The sequence below is a fragment of the Lipophrys pholis genome (assembly GCF_963383615.2).
Source record: "Lipophrys pholis genome assembly, chromosome: 2".
In the NCBI taxonomy this organism is placed as follows: Eukaryota; Metazoa; Chordata; class Actinopteri; order Blenniiformes; family Blenniidae; genus Lipophrys; species Lipophrys pholis.
Genome location: NC_137636.1, coordinates 23,959,020 through 23,979,022, shown reverse-complemented (window position 1 = coordinate 23,979,022; position 20,003 = coordinate 23,959,020). Strand labels below are relative to the sequence as shown.

The following is a 20,003-nucleotide window of genomic DNA, read 5'->3' as shown; positions in this document are numbered from 1 at the left end:
GGTGGGATTCATTCCAATCAGGTAAGATGAAGGAAGAAGACATCCTAATATGTGAATAGTTAATAGAGCGGGTTGTTGGTTTGACTCCCCATCTCGTTCTGTCTATACGATTTCCACTTGTGAGAGAAAGGAAGTGAAAACACCAAGTACTAAAAATATCCTGTGAAATGCAGTCATAATACCTGAAACTGTTCTTATGGACTTTACTTGCAGTGTTTGAGCTACATTCACTTATTTGTGCATAGTTGGCAATGGCTGCCATGCAAGGTGACCGCACATGAGAAGAAACCGTAGAATTGGAAGAACTCTCTCTCCACATCTGCCCTGGTGATGCAGTCCAGAACGTTGAACAGCCCAGAACATTTCAAATTGTTTGGTTCTCATGCCACATTACCAGATCCACTTAAGTCCTAAAATAAATTCACAACATGCTCCATTGTGGGTGGTCATTTTTCCTGACCATGCAAAGCTAACTTTCCTGCTTTGTTTGGTGCATCAATCACAAAACCATCATTAAATGGGGATGGATACTGAAGGTTCTTTAAACATGCAGGAAATAATCTGTTTTCAAGATATGAAATGACAGCTATTAAAAAGAGGGTTGTTTTTATGATCTTATCATTTATCTGTTACACATAAAGACTTCCCCACAGGCGAGTGGTCTGCACATGAGACGTGCGCCCACCAGACTAATGAAATGCAAAACCTGGCTGATACGTTAAATTCACCAGAAGATGCAGAAGTCACGCAAACATGCCTGCTTCGAGGAAAAGTGCACTTGAGCCCACACGCCATTAAATTCCTGACAACAGGACCGACTGCCGTGGCCACGGGTAAATGCTAAATTTTGTCAAGTGTGTGGGGGTGGGCTCACTGGAGAGGAGGGGGGGTGCGGAATATAACCCATAATCCAAGTGGGTCGAAATCAAAATGTTCAACAAATCGACTGCCTGTTTATTACATTCCTCCTACGGCTCACATGCACAGCGTCACTCCTAACATGCTCCGGGAGAAGTGTGACTAAACAGCTAACAAATCTCAATTTCCTGATAAATGACTCCTGACAAAGCACGGAGCTGCTTTGATATCTTTCCTGGAAACATTGCGGATGGTTCTTAATAAGATCACCTCGTCTCAGAGTGCTGCTTCTGCAGGAGCCTTGCCAAACGGTCCAACATTTGAAATTCAGATGAGAGGAAGACTCTCTCACTCACACACACACACACACACACACACACACACACACACACACACACACACACACACACACACACACACACACACACACACACACACACACACACACACACACACACACACACACACACACACACACACACACACACACACACACACACACACACACACACACACACACACACACACACACACACACACACACACACACACACACACACACACACACACAGGCAGTAATGCCAAACCACACTTTATTAGCAAGTCCAATGTGTGAAGGTGAGGTATGAAACGGTTGCTTCGGGGAACGGGCCTGTCACAAGCAGAAGATGGAACATTCTCTTCTCCTCTATTAATCTGACTAAATCTCCGCTGCTTGACAGGTTTGTTGATCTTTAAACCTGTAATGTGGCTGCCCCAGCACATCATAGAACCATAATGGAAAACACATCTGGAATTCAGCCTCCACAGCTGCATGTGAGCTTGCCATCAGAGCTTCAGGAAGACGTCAGTGGCTCATGACAAACCGCGGATGCAAAGCCATGAAGACAAACACATTTGCATTTTGATTGCATTTCTTCTTTTCAATGCAGTGGAATCTTTCAAAGTTGTACTTCTGAAATTGTTTAAGGAGCGATTGTTGGAAGCGTAATAATTAATTTCCACTGATTCCTCAGAGGTGCTAATGTATTAGCGTGTAATGGCTTAAATGGAATGACACGCCTTACATGGGTTAGCATTATTCTGGTGCGCTTCAGCTGGAAGTGAATGACGGGATGGAAATGAGGTGGCTGCAGCTCGAGTCACTGTCCAAACTCAAGGTTGGAGGTTTGATTCTCCCTCTTGCCCAAACCATGTGACGAGGAGTCCTTGCGTAGCGCAATGGACCCTACGTTGGTCCCATTCTGTGTGAATGACTGTGTGTACAAAGAAGAGATGATGCAAACTGTGCTCAGACGAAACAACTTGCTGGATTTCAACATCCATCCTGGTTTTGCTGTGAAACTGGGAACTTCCCACTTCGAATGTTGGGAATTTCAGAACATTCCCAGAAAGTCATTCAACAAGTCATTTGTGTATTCATGAGAGAAATGGTATTAATGGCGCATTTTGTAGGGGCTGCACAGTGGTTAACGCTCTCGCCTCATAGTGAGAAGGTCATGGGGTCAAACACGGGCAGAGCGGTGAGGTTAGGTTGGTGCGAGCACGCACGATTCTGCCACACTTAAGTATCAAGCCCCTTTTAACCCACTGAGTGTCATTTTGTTTATTCAAGTATTTCTCGATCTTATTCACGGCAGATTATAACAGGTGGCTGCAGTAATGCGGTCACTGTGTCTGACGAGCTGAGCTGTAAAGCAAAGTTCTGTGTTCACCAGTCAGTCTACATCCCCACCCTCACCTATGGTCATGGACTTTGGATCATGAATCACCGAAGAATGTGATGAAGGATACAAGCGGCCAAAATGAGTTTTCTCGGCAAGGTGGTTGGGCGTCACTCTTCGTGATAGAGTGAGGAGCTCAGCCATACTCCGCTACATTGTGAAGGAGCCAGTTGAGTTGGTTCATCTGATCAAGATGTCCCCCGGTCTTCTCCCTTTAGAGGTTTACCAGACACGTCAGACTGGGAGGAGGGCCCGAGGTCGGCCCAGGACTTACTGGAGAGATTATATTATAGCTATATGTTATTATTATGATTCTATTATAGCTTGTAGTTCCCCCTGAAGAGCTAGAGGAAGTTGCAGGGGACAGAGATGTCTGAGCTTCTTTACTCTGTACTGCCACTGCAGCCTCATACGGACAAACAGGAAAGCAGATGGAAGGATTGATATTTTGTTTGCTCGGGGATTGACTGGCAAATGTGCATCCTGCCTTTGTGGATAGTAAGCTAGTATCGGCTCCAGCATCTGGTAACCCTGAACTGGATACAGCGAGAGAGAATATGGATGTATGCATTCTATAATAGACTAGTCTTATCGCAGTTAAAATAAACATGACAAGCATTTATGAATCTAACATAGATACTTTGCTCAGTGAAACACTTTTGCAGTTCGATCTGTAGATAGTATTTGACTTCACAAGAATCCCATCATCAGTCTGTTCTGGCTCAAAATTGATGACAACAGTGCATGTCACTTATTGTGTGGCCACTTTCCTTTGTCATGTCAAGGCTTTTAACTGGGAACAGAGAATTTACACGTTTGCAACTTCCACATTCTCAAGCCTTACCGCATGGAGATAAATTTGCTTAAATTGGAAAAATCTGTGTGTGTGAGAAGGGGTGGGGGTGGGGGGGTGGGGGGTCTTTATGGTGCAAATTTATGGGACACTGCTATCTCCTATTTTTGTGTCTAACATGGGCCCTGAAGGCTTAGACTTCACGGGGCCTTGGCTTTCTGTAACTATCCTATTATTGAGCTCATTATTTTGGTGGTCAGCCAATAGCGCGGCCCATCAAACTGTCAGTCATTATGAGGTAACTAGCAGCATTGGCGCAGCTACATGTCCAAACAGCGCCGTGTATCAGTTGTTGGGAGGAGAGCGAAACCAGCGGCAGGTGTGTTATCCTGGTAAACACAGTTGTTTCTAAGCAAGGCCGTGCCCACCTGTGAGGAGGCCGCGGGCCAAAAACCGTCCCCCTGGCGCCATCCAAACGCCAATCTTCCTGACAATCTGTGCCCTGTTACTTTCAGGTTTCCATTCATTCAAGTTATTTTATCACACAGATCAAACATATGGACGATAAATGTCTCTCACTTATGGTTCAGTTGACCAACTAGAAAAAGTGGATAATCTTGCCTCGTTTGCTCATCCAGATGTTAGATGGATGGAAACAAACTGCACGCTGGAAGTTTTTACACACTAATACAACTTTCTAAGTCTCCACAGTGAATGCTGTGTCCTGTGCTGAAGACCTGTCGGAGTGAAGTGGTTTATCTGCTGATGACTCAACAGTTTATAAATATATAGGGGAGGCGAAGCACTGTCAGCAAGCGATCCGTTTCATGCACCGGCACTAAAAAAGGAGAGCTTGTGCACTGATGATCTGCCCCTGGAACTCTTCACATCCCGTGTCTGCTCCATTTAGGGGATTCTGTTCTGTGATGCATTTAAGATCCAGAGTTAGTTTGAAAACGAAACCAAAGAGACTTTATGGGTGTCAGTATTGACTTCAGCCAAGTTTGTGTGTTTTCCTCCAAGGTTTGGCCCAGTTAGTAGAGTGGGTCATCTTTCAGTGTATTTGATCAAAACACTGACCTGGCTGTGATGGATTGTGGTTATGAATGGGTGATTATGACAACGAGAAGAGCTTTATGAAGTGAAAACTGAAAAAGTGTTATATATAAGTGAAACCATTCACCATATGTATTACCGGGATTAAGTTACTTTGAATGTCTTCACTTTGCAAATGACATTGGATTTTTGGAATAAAAAGGAAAGCAATTAAACCATTTATATATTTTTTGCATTGCTTTCGTTCCCCACCTTGTATTTCCCAACCGTGCAATACTGTGAAGATAACTATAACACTCATTCTCCCTGCACCACAACCGAGGTGAAATCCCTGCACCATTATGCAAAATCTGAGCTAAATGATGTGAAGAAGGTTAAAATGAAAATATTACGGAGCATGGCAGGCAGTACACAACCTCACACCATTAGCAAACATCCAATCCGTCTGAGTGAGCTCAGCGAAAGGTTGTGCAGAAATCACCAGATTTACCTTCCTCTGTGACACATGCACTACATCGGAGATGTCATAATCACTTTTTGACTGCGTGATTCGCAGATCCATTCATTTCTCACATCCAGCTGAGCACGCTTCCTCCTCTGACTTTAACAGGTTCCATAAACCACAGGAGAGAAGCTCAACATTTACTTAAAAGTGGCTTTAGAAAGGCAAAATTCAGCTTGTGTTCAGCAGGTGTGATAATGAGCACTCTTGCAAAAGTACAGTTGCTGTATATGGTTTTGTTTAATTGATCTTAGCCCAGCATGTTGAGTGTGTGCGTGTGCGCGTGTGCGTGTGTGTGTGTGCTGAGGCTTGGAGAGACCACGCCGCATCACAGACCGTCAGATAGCAGCTGCAGGCCTCGGGCAGGTGGCAGTGTGGAAGGGATTTTTATAGAAAACACCCTCCATAAAAGCAGCATGCCATTACCTTTACAGCTTCATGTAGATCTGCGGAAACACGAGCAGTGAGGGACCCTCGACGACCCGACCAGTCTGTAAATGCTGAAAAGAAGAACACACAAACATGTTAAAACACAGGGATGCAGATGTTGGGACGAATGAGGAGCTGCTCGTCTTTCAGCGCGACTGTAAATCTGAGCAATCAGGAGCAGGGATGACACCGCGGTGCGAGAAAGATCTGAAGAAAGACACTTTTATCCTTTCAACGTCGTGCTAAATCACTGAAATCTTTCCCTGGCAAGGTACAACAATTATCAGTCCATTTGAGCATTCCTGCGTGTGTGTATGTGTGTGTGTGTGTGTGTGTGTCAGCTGTGTAATCACGCAGGGTTTTATTACAGAGAGGTAAATCAACACAGAAGTGAGGAAAGAATTTATGGTCATTATTATTTATTGGAAAGAAGGCATTTGTCAACACACACACACACACACACACACACACACACACACACACACACACACACACACACACACACACACACACACACACACACACACACACACACACACACACACACACACACACACACACACACACACACACACACACACACACACACACACACACAAGCGTGCACGCATGAAAATTCAAATCTGGAGACGGGAATCAACAGCCACGTGTCAGTGAGCAGGGAACAACACATAACTGCTCCCAACCAGATGTCGAACTTGGACTCATAAAACATTGTGAAAACTACGGCAGCTCCTCGGGGGAAGCCGTCGCTGCGTTATCGCTCTTTTTATAGTTGCACCCTTATTAAACAATTAACAACTTTATATGTAACTTCTGGGGTGGTGGGGCTTGGAAATTGCTTGTGCAACTTCTTCCTATTGGGTGAGACTTGATGTGAGGGTGTGCGCACAGTAAATACGGCAGATCAAAGTTGAATCTGTGAAATAGCGACAGAATCTCTTTATGGTTTTCAATAAAGACGGAGCCTCGAGGAAGACTCCTCGACAAGGAGAACAGCTGCTGCGTCGTACAGTTCTTATGTTGCTGCGCTTGAAGCGCCACCTTCACACCACATATGTGATCTCACACTTTGAGTCTTTCAGATGATATCTTTTATTGACTTAAATATATGGCTGATATTTCTTTGTTCCCCGCCATTCCAAACAGTCCATGTTGAGCAAGTCGGTGAAACTCAGACACGACTTAGTTACTTTATTGTCGAATGAAACAAGTAACTAGCTACTAGCTTGTATCTGTTTCTCTGAATTAGGACATCTTCGTGACGACTGATTCACTCATTAAGACCGGTTCATATTGCATAATCAGAGAGACATTTCTCTCTAAACTGAATCATTGGTGTTAAACATCAGGTCTGCGGTCCAAAACCCGGTTGCCAAGAGAAAAGTAGTGACGATGAAGCGATGGGAGCAGAGTCGAGCGATCAGTGATGCCAAAGTGAAAGCCAGCTGCCGTTTCAATAGTGAAGTAGCATCGGCATCAAAGCCATGCAGCGAATTTGTTTCCATGACAACATTTCAAGCGAGAACGTATCGTTTTGGCATTTTCGTTGCAGAAAAGTTTCCCGTTTGCACGGCAACATTTTCAATACGATGTCGATTTACACAGAAACAGCGGACACGCTGAAAATGTTATAGTTGGAATGCTACAAGTTGGTGCTATTGGTTGTTTTCGTTATGATGCCACACACACACACACACACACACACACACACACACACACACAGACACAGACACACACACACACACAGCAGAGAACAATACGCTATCAACATTAAGAATAGGAGAACACAGACATTCGTATGGACAGACGACCAAGTTGGATTGTTATCACAGTGACTGTCAACTACAAAAACTGCCAAGTTTCAGGAGAACATGGACTGGGAGTCATGACACTCTGGAGGAAACTTTGTTCTTATTGTCCAGAAGAACTGTTTACTATGGCCCTGGTGCACATGTGAAGTAGCAGCGCTACAGAAAAGTTGCGTTTGCCCCGTTTCCACAGAAAAGGAGCCATTTTCAAATAGTTTAGTTCTCATCGGCTCTGAGCAGCATTATCGTGTAAACAGACACACAAAACACACTAACATTTTCCTTCTGTCATTTAAAATGATTGTCGTTTAAATGGGTCCTGAGTCTGTGAAGTAGACCAACACACTCTGAATTGTTAGCGTCGCAGATACCTTGAAGACTCGGTCCAAGTTTTCAAAGTACTTCTAATAGGTCGCATTAGATTTGTTCTCAAGTCAAGACACACATGGACATCTCACAAATCCTTTCAAACTCTGATGAGACCAATAAACATGTTTTCTGAAAAGCCAGATCTGCTTCAGGAGCGTCGTTGTTTTCCACAGTACTGTGTGAACTTCAGGTGCGACCTGGAGGATGAAGCAGGTACCAGGGGGCCGTGAAGCCAGCCAAAGAGAAGTCATGTATTTTAAATTAGACACAGAAAGATTTACTGTTGTTATTTGTGTTTAGTAGCCGCATTGCTGTGGTCTCACTGGAGGTTTTTTTTGTTTTTTTTCTGGGGGAAGCTAACTTCAAGGCATAATGGGAAATTCTTGGATGATATAATGTAGGTTAATAAATCCTGTACGGTTTCCTTGGAGGATGTAAAGAGTGCTGCAGAGGCACATGCAGAAATCTTACATCAGGTGCTGACAGAAATGCAAACAGTAAAGAGAAATACTGTATCTGACGTTGTGTACTTCCAATCTTTTTCCTCAACGGGCAGCTGCTTTCATGAGTTTTTATCTACAAGTAAGACATTACAGCTCATTAAATCTCACAACCGCACGTGATATTTTCTTTCTCAGAGTAAATTAGGCTACCTAACCAAGGAAACCATGAAGCCGCCTCGTTTGCGAGCCTTTCCTTGCAGCCCATCTTTAATTTGCAGGGATTCTGTTGTCAGCTGCTGCTGCTGTTGATGTTCTTCTAATAACATGTGAACACATTTTTAACATGGAGCTTGTTAGCTCGGCTATCCAGTGCACATTAATCACGTCTTTTCACAACAAACTTTTTTTTGTTTGTCTGAGCATTTCACTGCTAAGAGCCGACATAACCACTTGCAGCAGATTTATAGCAACCAATAATGTGATCATCCCTGATAATATAGTCATCATTTAGAACGTAATCAAGCCTTTAAGGTCATTTTAATAAATAGCATAATAACTGTTAGCCATTTACTCAATAAGTTATGACATTATTGTCTTTAACTCTATTGTATTTAATAACTCTAGCAAATAATGTAAAAAAATACACATAAATAGTTCAATTTCTTGGAAATACGTGATTGTTTTTTGACGTTTCTGTGCAGTTTGCTTAAAAAAAGAAAAAATAGGTCTAATGGATGGCATTATTGGCATATTCATTCATTGAAGATGAATGCTATGCAGCACTATCTTAATTATGGTAGTAAGATTCAATTTGTATCTGTAGTTCAATATTGTCAGGTTAATATGTTACTGGTTGCTAAAAGATGCTCCTATGACAACCGAGTGACTGTTAGGAGGATGGAGAAACATAGAAACACTAAATACGGGTGTGGGGCCCACATGGTGTAGTGGTGTGCACTGCAACCTCACAGTGTGCCTGTCCTCAGTTTGTTTCTGGGCCTTTCTGAGTAGAATTCGCATGTTCTTCCTGTGCATAATTGGGTTTTTCCATCTTCTACATTATTTCAGTCCAAACACATGCATTTGTGGTTATTGGTAAGTGTATATTAAAACCATTTCAGGTTGTTCCTGCCATTGGCCACCATTCGCTGGGATCAGAGCAAGACCCCGCTGCTGGATAAAGCAGGACAGAAGGTGGATAGATGTTTGGCCTGAATCCTTATTTAAACCTTTAGTGTCTTCCTTATTTTCCAGTTTTTTCCAAACTAACAATGATGGATTAATGTCAATGGTAAATGGACCTAACTTACTGTATAGAGCGCTTTCAACTTCTTGACATTATGTTAATGACATTCACCCATTCACACACACATTCACCCATTCACACATGCATTCACACAGCAATGGAGGCTGCGGCCATGCAAGGCGCCATCAATCCACTGGGATCCATTGGGATCAAAAACGAGCCTTGTCACCAATCACAGAAGACATTAAGGAATAGTTGTGTGAAACATTCAAACAAGATTATCTTGGATTCTTTTTTTTTTAAGATTGTGTAACAAACATGACAATACATGACAACTTTAAAACCTTCAAATATGTACATAAACTATGATGTGTTTGACATTTTTCCCTTAGAAACCCATTCTTTTCTTTTCATAAATTTCTAACAATGGACAAAATCTGGACGTATTTAGCCATCTTTCTTACTTATAACATAGTTAAACAGTGACACTGCGAGATCTGCCAGTAATTTTGAGTAACATCTTACAGAACTCTATCTATCTATCTAATCTATTGATCTATCTATCCAAGTAAGTTTTCCACTTTGAGGTATTTCAGTGAGTGAAGAGGTAATCTCACTGAATGGACTCCATCACTCTCTTTGCATAGCATAGTAATTAATGTTGCATGCTTCACTCAACTGGGGAATATATTTGATTAATTCAACATTCACCCATTCTCAGACTTTTATTGGGTAACTTCTCTATTTCTTCATATTTCTTCAGAAGCAAAGTGAAGTTAATAATCATTCCAGTAAAAATAGAGGCTGGATTCCAAATATGTTATGAGTATTAAAGTTATGGCCAGTAGAGGGTTTTTTTTTTCCATGATGTCCTTTATCTGATTTGCGTTTCTGGTTGTGTCGTCGGCACGTGAAGTGATCCTTGAAAGAAGCCTTCTTAATGCTGCAAATGGTTGCTTGTTTTCTATGTTTCCCTCTCTCACAGAAGAAGATTGATATCTTTTCTTTGTCATCTCGGTGGCTGCCGCAGAGTGCGGTCCAGGAAGTGTTTATCACACCGCAGCACAAAGACCGACAGCACAACTCCAAATCTCTGCGCTGTCGTTTTAACTGGTGAAGTCTCTCCAGTCCATCATCAGACCCAAAGACCCCGGCCTTAAGTAACTATAGGCATGTACCTGGATTTATCATGGTCTCTCCAGTCTCCAGTCACATGGATCGTTTCTACACAGCAGACAGGGAGCAAGAGATGTGATGAGGTCACCCCCTCCCCTGCCAGGGCAGTAACACGTGACAGTCAATGTAGAGCGGTTTGGGTTCGGTACGTTTGGGATTGTGTTACGCCGAAGACACCAGGGGTCCGAAGGTGTTTTATTAGCAGCGTGAGAGACTGACAACCCCCTGGGAGGACATGAGAGGAAATGTGAGAAGGCTGCAGAAAACGCATGTTCTGAACCCTGCAGAGCACACGTGCTGGACCCAAAACACTCAGACATGCACCGACTGACAGGATCACATGTTCACACACACACACACACACACACACACACACACACACACACACACACACACACACACACACACACACACACACACACACACACACACACACACACACACACACACACACACACACACACACACACACACACACACACACACACACACACACACACACACACACACACACACACACACACACACACCTGACACCTGAGGTCCTTTTGATGTGTGGAAAGTTGCTTCACCTTAAAATAATTTGCCATAGTGACATTTAAAAGAAGAATCTTCAAGGTATTTAACAAATGCAACAGTTCGGGTCAAGTGAAACTCTTGGAAAACCTCATTATTTCTTAGTTTTCTTCGCGATTTGACCTTTCATTGTAAAATATCACACTTGTTTGAAGAAAAAAAATGGATTTTAATAGTAAAAAAACACCTAAGGGTATTAGAAAAAACTATTTTCTTCACCTATTATGGCAAAAACCGGGTGATGTTTGTTCAAAAGTATTAAGCAAATAATACAAATAATCGATTTTTTTGTAACACTTGAGATGTTCATACTGTGTATCTGAAATAAACATTTTATCAAAACAATACCATATGATGTACACCATTTAAAAACCAGTTTATTTCTCTTTTTAAATGGTAATGCAGCTTGAAGGGTCATGCATTTGTGTGATGAGCAGAAAATTCTTCTCTCCTTGATTTAATGTAGCGCTGCTATGTGTTTTTCCTCAGACTTCAACCATCCAAGACACAAAACAGTATCAAACAAGAAGCAACATTATAGTCGCAAATCTCATACGCATCCCACAAATGCATGCTCCTTACCAGAAGTACTGCCGCAGCAAAACCCGTTTTACTGTATGAGACCTGCCACCGTCCAATGTTTTTTTATACTAACAACAAATTACAAGCCCTCGGTGTTGTACATCACAGCCTCAAAGAGTCTTTGATCATTTCATCCTTCCCAAAGACATCAGTGTCATTAGTGCTTTTCAAAGAAAATGTTTTTCCTTCTCGTGAAAATGCCTTTACATCTCCTCTGCCTCGTAGTCGGTCTTCCTCCGCACACCTACACGGTCCTGCAGATAAATGCTAAGTGGTGGAGAAGTCCACCAAGAGAGGAGCGCCAATCAAATAAGCCGCTGTCTTAAAGCGCCTCGAAGGTCAGCATGTTCGCCGCTCGGCACGCTCCATCCGACTCTCTGCCCATCTCACCACTCAGGCCGGGCCCGTGCTGAAGTGAAGCGGTTTGAGTGGGGTGGTGCAGAGAGCAGTATTTTAACAGCAATTTAACTTGATGCCGGTGTCAAAAGGATGAATGGAGAGCAGTTTTTTGGTTTATTTTGGGCATTTCAATCTGTAATGTCAGATTAGCTTTTCTGAGTGCTTCAGTTAGAAGCAGTTAAAAAAATAAAATAAAAAATATTCCAGCAAAACTTGTGGAGTTTTATCATTTCAATGGAGGAAATGCTTAGCGTACCCCGAAATATTCTCTGCATTTCTGACTTTTCTGTAGTGAGCAGACGCAGCACAGGACTGACTTACTAAAGCCTCTTTTACATGACAATGTTTCAAGAGAATAGATTTCACCTGTATCATGCTTTTTCCACTGATTTAACACCCATTCACGCATTCAAGGCAATCAGTCCATCCATTGGGAGCAATCTGGAGTTCAGTGCCTTGCTCAAGGACACGTGGACATAAGGACAGATGAGGAATGAACCTGCAACAATCTGAATGAGCGACAACACAATCTACCAAATGAGCCGAAGCGGCCAGTTCAGGAGATAAGACCCTTGTCATTATCTGCATTTTATTTGCAGTTTGACAAACCTAAATCAAGCACATCATGCATGTATTGTTCATTATAGGACAAGTTTTCTTGTCTCAGAACAACATGTTTTACATGTTTTAACACTGACACATGGACCCACTAACTCCAGATCTCTGGTCCTGAACGAGAACAATGACAAATCCTCGAGGGAACTATGAAAGTGTAACTGTAACGCATTGAAGTGACACTAAAACACTTAAAAAGGCACTGAAACATACATGAACCGATCTCCAGATGAGGACATTGATTAATCTCCTGCTTTCTTCTGACGTTACGAGCCGTTTTCATTTGTTCAGCGACAAATATAAACACTAGTGTTAACACTTTTATGCTGCTCTGAGAATGTGAAACGGTGATTTCATTGCCAAACAATAATCCCTTCAAGAAGCGCCATCTGATTTTTTTCTTAACCATATTCGTTAATTATTTTGTTTTACGAGCAAAAATGACAAAAGTGACATTCAAAGCAAACATTCTCATTAGGCTCAGCTGCGTTTTATCTCCTGTGTAAGCTGGAGCACATGTGCCTGCAGTCATGCTAAACTTCAGATGCAGAACATGGTAAACACGAAATTTACACTGACATCATTATCGCTGCAAATCAAAAACAAATGTTGGCCGCCACCTCTCTTCTTTTATTAATAACAAGTGTTTCAGCCTTGTGAAGGGCGAGCATGGATACGAATGTGATCTGTGTCTCTTCATTTAATGCCTCATACAATATAATATAATCTGAACATTCTTGAAGGATTGGAATAGATAAATGTAAGTTTTGTATGGAAAAGGTGTGTGTGAATAGCGAAAGATCAAATCAAAATACAACAAGGTCGAACACGGCACCAACTGGTGGATTCAAAGAGAACCCGTGAGAGAGTTGAAGGTTCCCAATACAGCCATACTACATGATCACCTTTCCTCGGAGATGGAAGTCCATTCTGACAAGTGTGCTCTTAGAATGAGAGAACTCCATTTCAAAGAGAATGAAGCGGGGTCGGTAAAATGCTTTGAGGGTGAAATGCAATTTGAATCTATCCAATGGCCTCAAAAGTCATCAGATCTTTAACCAGCTGAACACTCAGGGAGGACTCGGGCTCTCGTACACCATCCAGAAGAGTTTCTGAGCTGGTGAGATCCGAGACGGGCCTCACTGTTTCGGAGGCGTGCAGTGGCATAACTTCACACTAAAACACTCCACACGATATTTTCCTTTCATTTGTCACATCTCTAAGTGTGACTCTGAATCAAAGACGTCCATGAAGCACATGACAGATGGTACACAGAGACATTCAGTACTTTTCCGCATGGCCTCAAGCAGTTTGTGTGCTTTGTAGATGAAGGTCTCAAGCCAGATTGGCAGCATGCGAAAGAAGTGTTTGCCGTGGTACCACAGCTACTCTCCTGACTGGAGAATGCATCACAATGCAAATATATCAAATCAATGAGATGAAAATTCCAACATTAAGTTGAAAATGAATAGTTGAAGGCAAACAAAAAGAAAGTTAGAAGATAATAATGTAATCGCATCATTAAAATTCTTCATCGATTAAATTTCTCAGTCCACAGAGAATTACAATACTTGCTATACTCATTGGAGCTAACAAATTGCCAGTCAGTCGTACTTTCTTGCAAAAAGAAAAAAATCCGGCCATTGTCCTCGCAAAAGGTTCAAGTTTCCTACAAATGATGGAGCATAGAAGTAGAGTTAAAGATCGTTTCTGGTTCTCATTTGAGAAAATGTTCACGCTTACATGGAAACGATTTCCAACGATGTACACGGAAACGGCAGAAATGCTGAGGATGATGTAGTTCGCATGCCGGGTCACAAGTTAGCGCTGTTGCTTGTTCGTGTAATGAAACCTCACTCACATGGACACAGAGATCAATACGCTATAAACATCAATGATGGGAGAACACAGACATTCGAATGGACAAACAACAGAGTCGAACTGTTATTACGGTGACTGTCAACTATAAAACCACCAAGTCCCAGGAGAATATGGACTGGGAGTCATGATACTCTGGAGGAAATATTGACCTGAACATGTGCAGAAGATCTAGTTACTATGGCTGCAATGGAAAAGTTGTGTTTCCCCCCCGTTTCCACGGAGATGGAATTTGAGTGTTTTCAAAAAGTTACACCTTGGCGGTGATTTTCAGTAGCTCTGAGCACCATTGTCGTGGAAACAGACCCCAAAACACAATGGAAGTTTTCTGTTTTCACTCGAAAGCCACAGTGAAGTAGGGTGAAGTATCATCAGCGTCACTCGACTGTAGTGACAGCCTTAAACCAGAATGTACTTTTACTTTCATGATAGAGAAAGGAAAGTCATGTAAAGTCTGTTGTTAATGCTGCAAAGTCTACTTTCATTCTCCTATCCCAGCAACATCTGGAAATATAATCATTCATGGCGACACATCAATTAGTGTGAGCGATTGTGCATATAGCCATTGTAGTAGCTTAAACAGTTGGGTAATCACCTTTGAGTAGTTGACATTGAAACTCTAAGTTTGTGCAGCTGTGATGGAGCACTGTTATTGCTCATTCTTTTAACATTTCAAATTCTGCCTGCTTTTGTCCAATCATTGGATGATTTGCCTGCTTCAATCAAACTCAAGGGAGGTGTACCTGGAGCCCGTGCTCTGCGCAGGTAAATCATTAACGCTGCAGGAGAAGTGCAATTTCTAATGTCAGTGAACACCAACCACATGGAAGAGGAAACTTTCTCACGCGTGCTTAAGGTGTCTGAACAGACGATCTGCCCCTCGCTGGCTGAAATCTATCAGATATTCTTCTCTGAACCCGACGAGAAAGACGAGAAAGCGAGAAAGGAGAGAGGCCCCTTTGATGGGTTCATCCCTCTCAAATGTTCCCTTAATCACAGACAATGAAGCCATCACAGCCGAATGAGAGGCAAATAGACAGACAGCAGAGATTCTTCACCTCTCTCTTTTGAAGCATTAGTCATTTTCTCTTTGCATCTCCATCATCCCGTGAATCCCCATTAAGTGATTCAGTCAGTGTAATGAAAGAGAAAGAGCCTGCAGCCATTGGCCCCGCGCAGAGATGAATGAATGGCTGGTCGGGACCATTTAAATGCCACCTCTCTTCCTGCGAGGTATATCCGCCAGGAGATAATAAGGGGCACTCGAAGGGTGGCCACATGAAAACAGCTCGTTACATGGGAGACGCTTTGACTCGGTAGGTGTCTTGCTTTGTGCCGTCTGCTCGCCCAGAAGTAACAAAAAAAAAAAAAAAAGGCGGAGAGCGGGGGTATCAAAAGCAGTCTGACTTTGACTGTGAATAAACAAAGACCTTGCTGGGTGTCTGGTTTGGATTTGAGTGGCTTTCTTTCTGCATCTGATGTGAAGCAATACAAAGTCCTTCAGATCCACTTGATGAGGAAATCAAGTGGGACTTGTGCAACGTGGGATGCAAAAAAGTGATGAAAAACATTAGAAATGAATGAATAACTGCCACAGCGCCCACCCCACCCAAAGAAAAACAATAGAAAAATCTCATTCAGAGGCATCCGAAATGCAGCCTGAAACTCTTTGATAAACACGACTTTTGATATTCAATGAAACAATTTGGTAAAGTTAATAAAATGTCAAAAGTTGGGCAAAGAGTGTTAGCAAACAATCCCGACAAAATATGAATCCTCCTCACAATTCCTCATTCCGATTTTCAGTCTGTGACAATCACAAAATATTAAATCCAACAGGACTGTATCGACCAAGGAGGACGGCAGTATTGAAAGCGAAGAAAACACGTTGATATCAACAGTAACTTTCAGAGACACATTTCTATGGATTCATGAATTGAAAATGGAAGTGGAAATGTAGCCATTTATTTATAGACTAACAAATGAAGCCCAGAAAATTGTGCTTGGACTATCGACTCAGAAACACGGTGGAGGCACCATCATGCTGTGGGGCTGCTTCTAGTCTAACTAGTGTAAACATATGGAATTACCAAGACATATGAGAGAGAGTGGGTCGGAAAAATCTGGTTCAATGTAAAGTTCTTCAGTCTTTTAACAAGAAAATGAGCCAAATGTCAAAAAGACTGACCGTTGTAACATTCCCAGCAATGAGTCCTGACATAAAGACAACTGGAAACTTTTGAGAAGAACTCAACCTCGCACAGCAAAAAGGACTGACGTGAGCGTTGGAGAGCCTGAACATTTCAAAGAGAAGATATTCAAAGGATATTCTGCTGCTAAAGCGTATGCAGCATGTAAATTGGTTCAAATGCTTGTTGACAAGCACTGGTGAAAAGGAGATAATTAATGTATTATATCAGTTTGCAGGAAAGGTAAAGAATTAATAATACTGTATATAATGACTTTGCCAACAAAATGTCTTTATGATAGGAAAGTACAAAACCTACTTTGTCTGATCCCGACGCTCGGTCATTGATCAGGGTTAACCCCTCTGGATCCTCGCTCCCACTCAAGCAAATTTCCTCAGTTCCGAGTGTCAAAGGTGAAAGGTCGGGTCAGAGTATAGTTTGGAAGTGGCTGCCAGGATGAGGGCGGACAGCATGAACCCTTCACATGTTAAACTGGCTAAACTCCTACACTGACAGGTGGTCTGAGATCTAATATTATAAAAGAAAACCAGTCTGCAGCCTCCTCAGTTCAGAATGGAGCAAATGGTCAATAGTTGTTCATGTAGCAGTTACATAAGGAAACAGCATGAGCACATCAGTAAAAATAGCAAGTCAATGTATGATTACAGAGTTCTGTCCGATGCACTGCAGTATCTAAGAAATGACCCGAATGAGGGAGAATCTGTTCTTGCTGACCAAAACTGGAGCAAAAGTCCAGAAAGCCAGTAATGTGAGGGCATTGATTAACTACATTTGCATGTATTCTAAAACCCTGTGTACACGACAATATTTTCAAGTACTTTTAGATGACAACGTTTACCTTCCAGAGTGTCATGACTCCCAGCCCAAATGCTCCTGGGAGTTTGTAGGTTTATAGTTGACAGTCACCGTAATAACGGCCCAACTGCCTTGTCTGTCCATACGAATGTCTGTGTACTCCCATTGTTATTGTTTATAGATTTATTTTCGTCTGCGTTCATGTGTCTGTGGTTTCATTACAAAAACAAACAACAGCTCCAACTCGTGGCCCAACGTGTTTAACTACATGGTTTTTCAATGTTTCCATGTAAACGGACATCATTTTCAAATGTGAAATTTTTGTGAACGTTATTACTTAAATCGTTACCATGTGAACTTGACCGAAGAGTTATGAAGACGATATGCATGCAAAATCAAAGCAACAAACATCAAAATTAATTTAGACGGCACATTCAAAATGAGATAAACAACAATATAGATTCAGCAATCAGTATATTACATAAGTTTACGATTACATAAGCCTTCAAATATCAACAGTTGCTGCGACAGTGGATGATTCTCCTTTGATGTATGTTATTGGAAGCAACATTCACAGGTAAGAGAGCCACAGTGGAGGTTACGACTCGAGCTGCAGTGCTGACCAGACCCAGAGCCCCCCTCAGCTGCCCCCAGCTGCCCCCCAGCTGCCCCTGTATCCACAGCAGATGTACCTGGATGAGGAGTGAGCGCCGAAATAACCCAGAGCAGTTGGTACTGCTGTGAAGGCCATTGACTTGCAGGACCACAATCCTAAAGTTTATTTCTTCTTCTTTCTCTGTGCCTTGTTTTGAATTCAGTTTCTTTTCTCTTCCATCTTCAAAACAAGCTTTTATCGTAGTTAGAGGTATGATTGGATTTCTTTTCATATACTTTCCATTAGAGCTGCTGATTTATTGTTATTTCGATGTGTGTGTGTGTGTGTGTGTGTGTGTGTGTGTGTGTGTGTGTGTGTGTGTGTGTACGGGTGCAATAAATGCTGCAAACTAAAAATAGAATAATTTTAGATATGAAAGTATGGAGTTATTCATTTAACAAGAATTGTCCAAATAACTAATTTTAAGAAATGTGCGAGAAGAAATTGGCGAAGACGTTATTATCATATACTGAAGTTTGTATTTCTTGTAAGTTATACAACAGTATGACATAATATCCTTCCACCTTATTAAAGTCAGTAATACAATTTCTTTACAAGAATACAATTTTCTTGAATGCTTAAACACATCTTTGACACAAGTTGTAGACAAGTTAGTTGTATTCCCATATTTCATACATGCAGTTATAAAAATCAGACTTATTATTCTTTTTTATTTCTATAAACTAAATTATGGAGAAATGTACTGTATATTGCATGAAAAGTGAGTTATTTATTTTCAAAGAGAGCTGTGGTCAGCTACAAAGCAATATGACAGTATTAAACTCACTAAATTGATCTTGAACAATTAATATCAGCATCAAATACTGCTTGAATGTAATCAAAAAGCACCGAGTCTGTATTTCACAAGTTTAAGTCCAGCAGCAGCAGGGGATCTGACAGGCGACAGCCAGTTCACGGCTCCGGGGTCTGCTAATTGATTTTTCCAGCTGTAAACTTCATATCTCTGTCAGAGCCGTCACACTAATGACTCCCATCAGCAGAAACTTGTAGAGCTGAAGTAGGAGTCAAAAGCAAAATCTTTTAGAGAAATCACAGTCGTGGCTGTCACGAAGCTCTCACACAGTAACGTCCTAACAACACCAGGATCCTGTTGGTCCTTTATAAAGCTGTCAGAATCCTTCAGTGAGGCACATTCACAACCTTCAGCGGTGAGACACACAGCGTGGTTCAAACAGCCTCACTAAACAACCCCCCCACACACACACACACACACACACACACACAAAAAACATCTATGGAGTAATTTCAAAGCTTTAGAAACACCTAGAAACCAGGCAACATGGGGTGGTGGTGGTGGTGTGTGTGTGTGTGTGTGTGTGTGTGTGTGGGGGGGGGGGGGGGGGGTACTCACCGGTCATATTCAAACAGTATACATAAATTCCAAATTCCTTCTAGTTTTCTACATGAAATGGTCTCATAATTTGTAGAAAACCAAACGGCACCAACTATTTTATCATCTAGCCAGAACTCCACTGGCTAAAGTAAGCGGCCCCTGAAATAGAAACCTGGTAAAAACGCCCTGTTTTGAACCAGATTTGGAGAATCTCAGCATCTCCATTGGATACAAGCCTGGACTCTGAATAAAACGCTACAATATCTGTGAAAGTATTTGTGGACAACACATATTCCCAAATTCAAGCTTATCGTGCTGCATCAGCAGAGTTTAAGCTGGTAGGCAGACACTCTTACAAAACCTTCAAAGATTATTGTCTTAAGGCTATGTATATGTGTGAATGTATGCACAGTGCACTGAAACATAACGGACCGATCAGATGGCACCCCACTGCCCTTGCAGCCCGCCCACAAGCAGCCCAGAGCCTCAAACAGGAATGCAGCCTCAAATCATGATGTTGCCTCCGCCATAC

The 20,003-nt window shown here is 42.0% G+C and overlaps 1 protein-coding gene across 2 annotated transcripts in view; it reads right to left on the bottom strand.

Moving 5' to 3' along the window:
• cemip (cell migration inducing hyaluronidase 1) overlaps positions 1-20,003 on the bottom strand; it is a 211,604-nt gene that overhangs the window by 139,074 nt on the left and 52,527 nt on the right. For both annotated transcript variants that reach the window (XM_080493578.1, XM_080493577.1), the window contains one exon: positions 5,360-5,433. The gene's annotated coding sequence lies outside the window, so the exon portion shown is untranslated. The remainder of the gene's footprint in view (positions 1-5,359; positions 5,434-20,003) is intronic.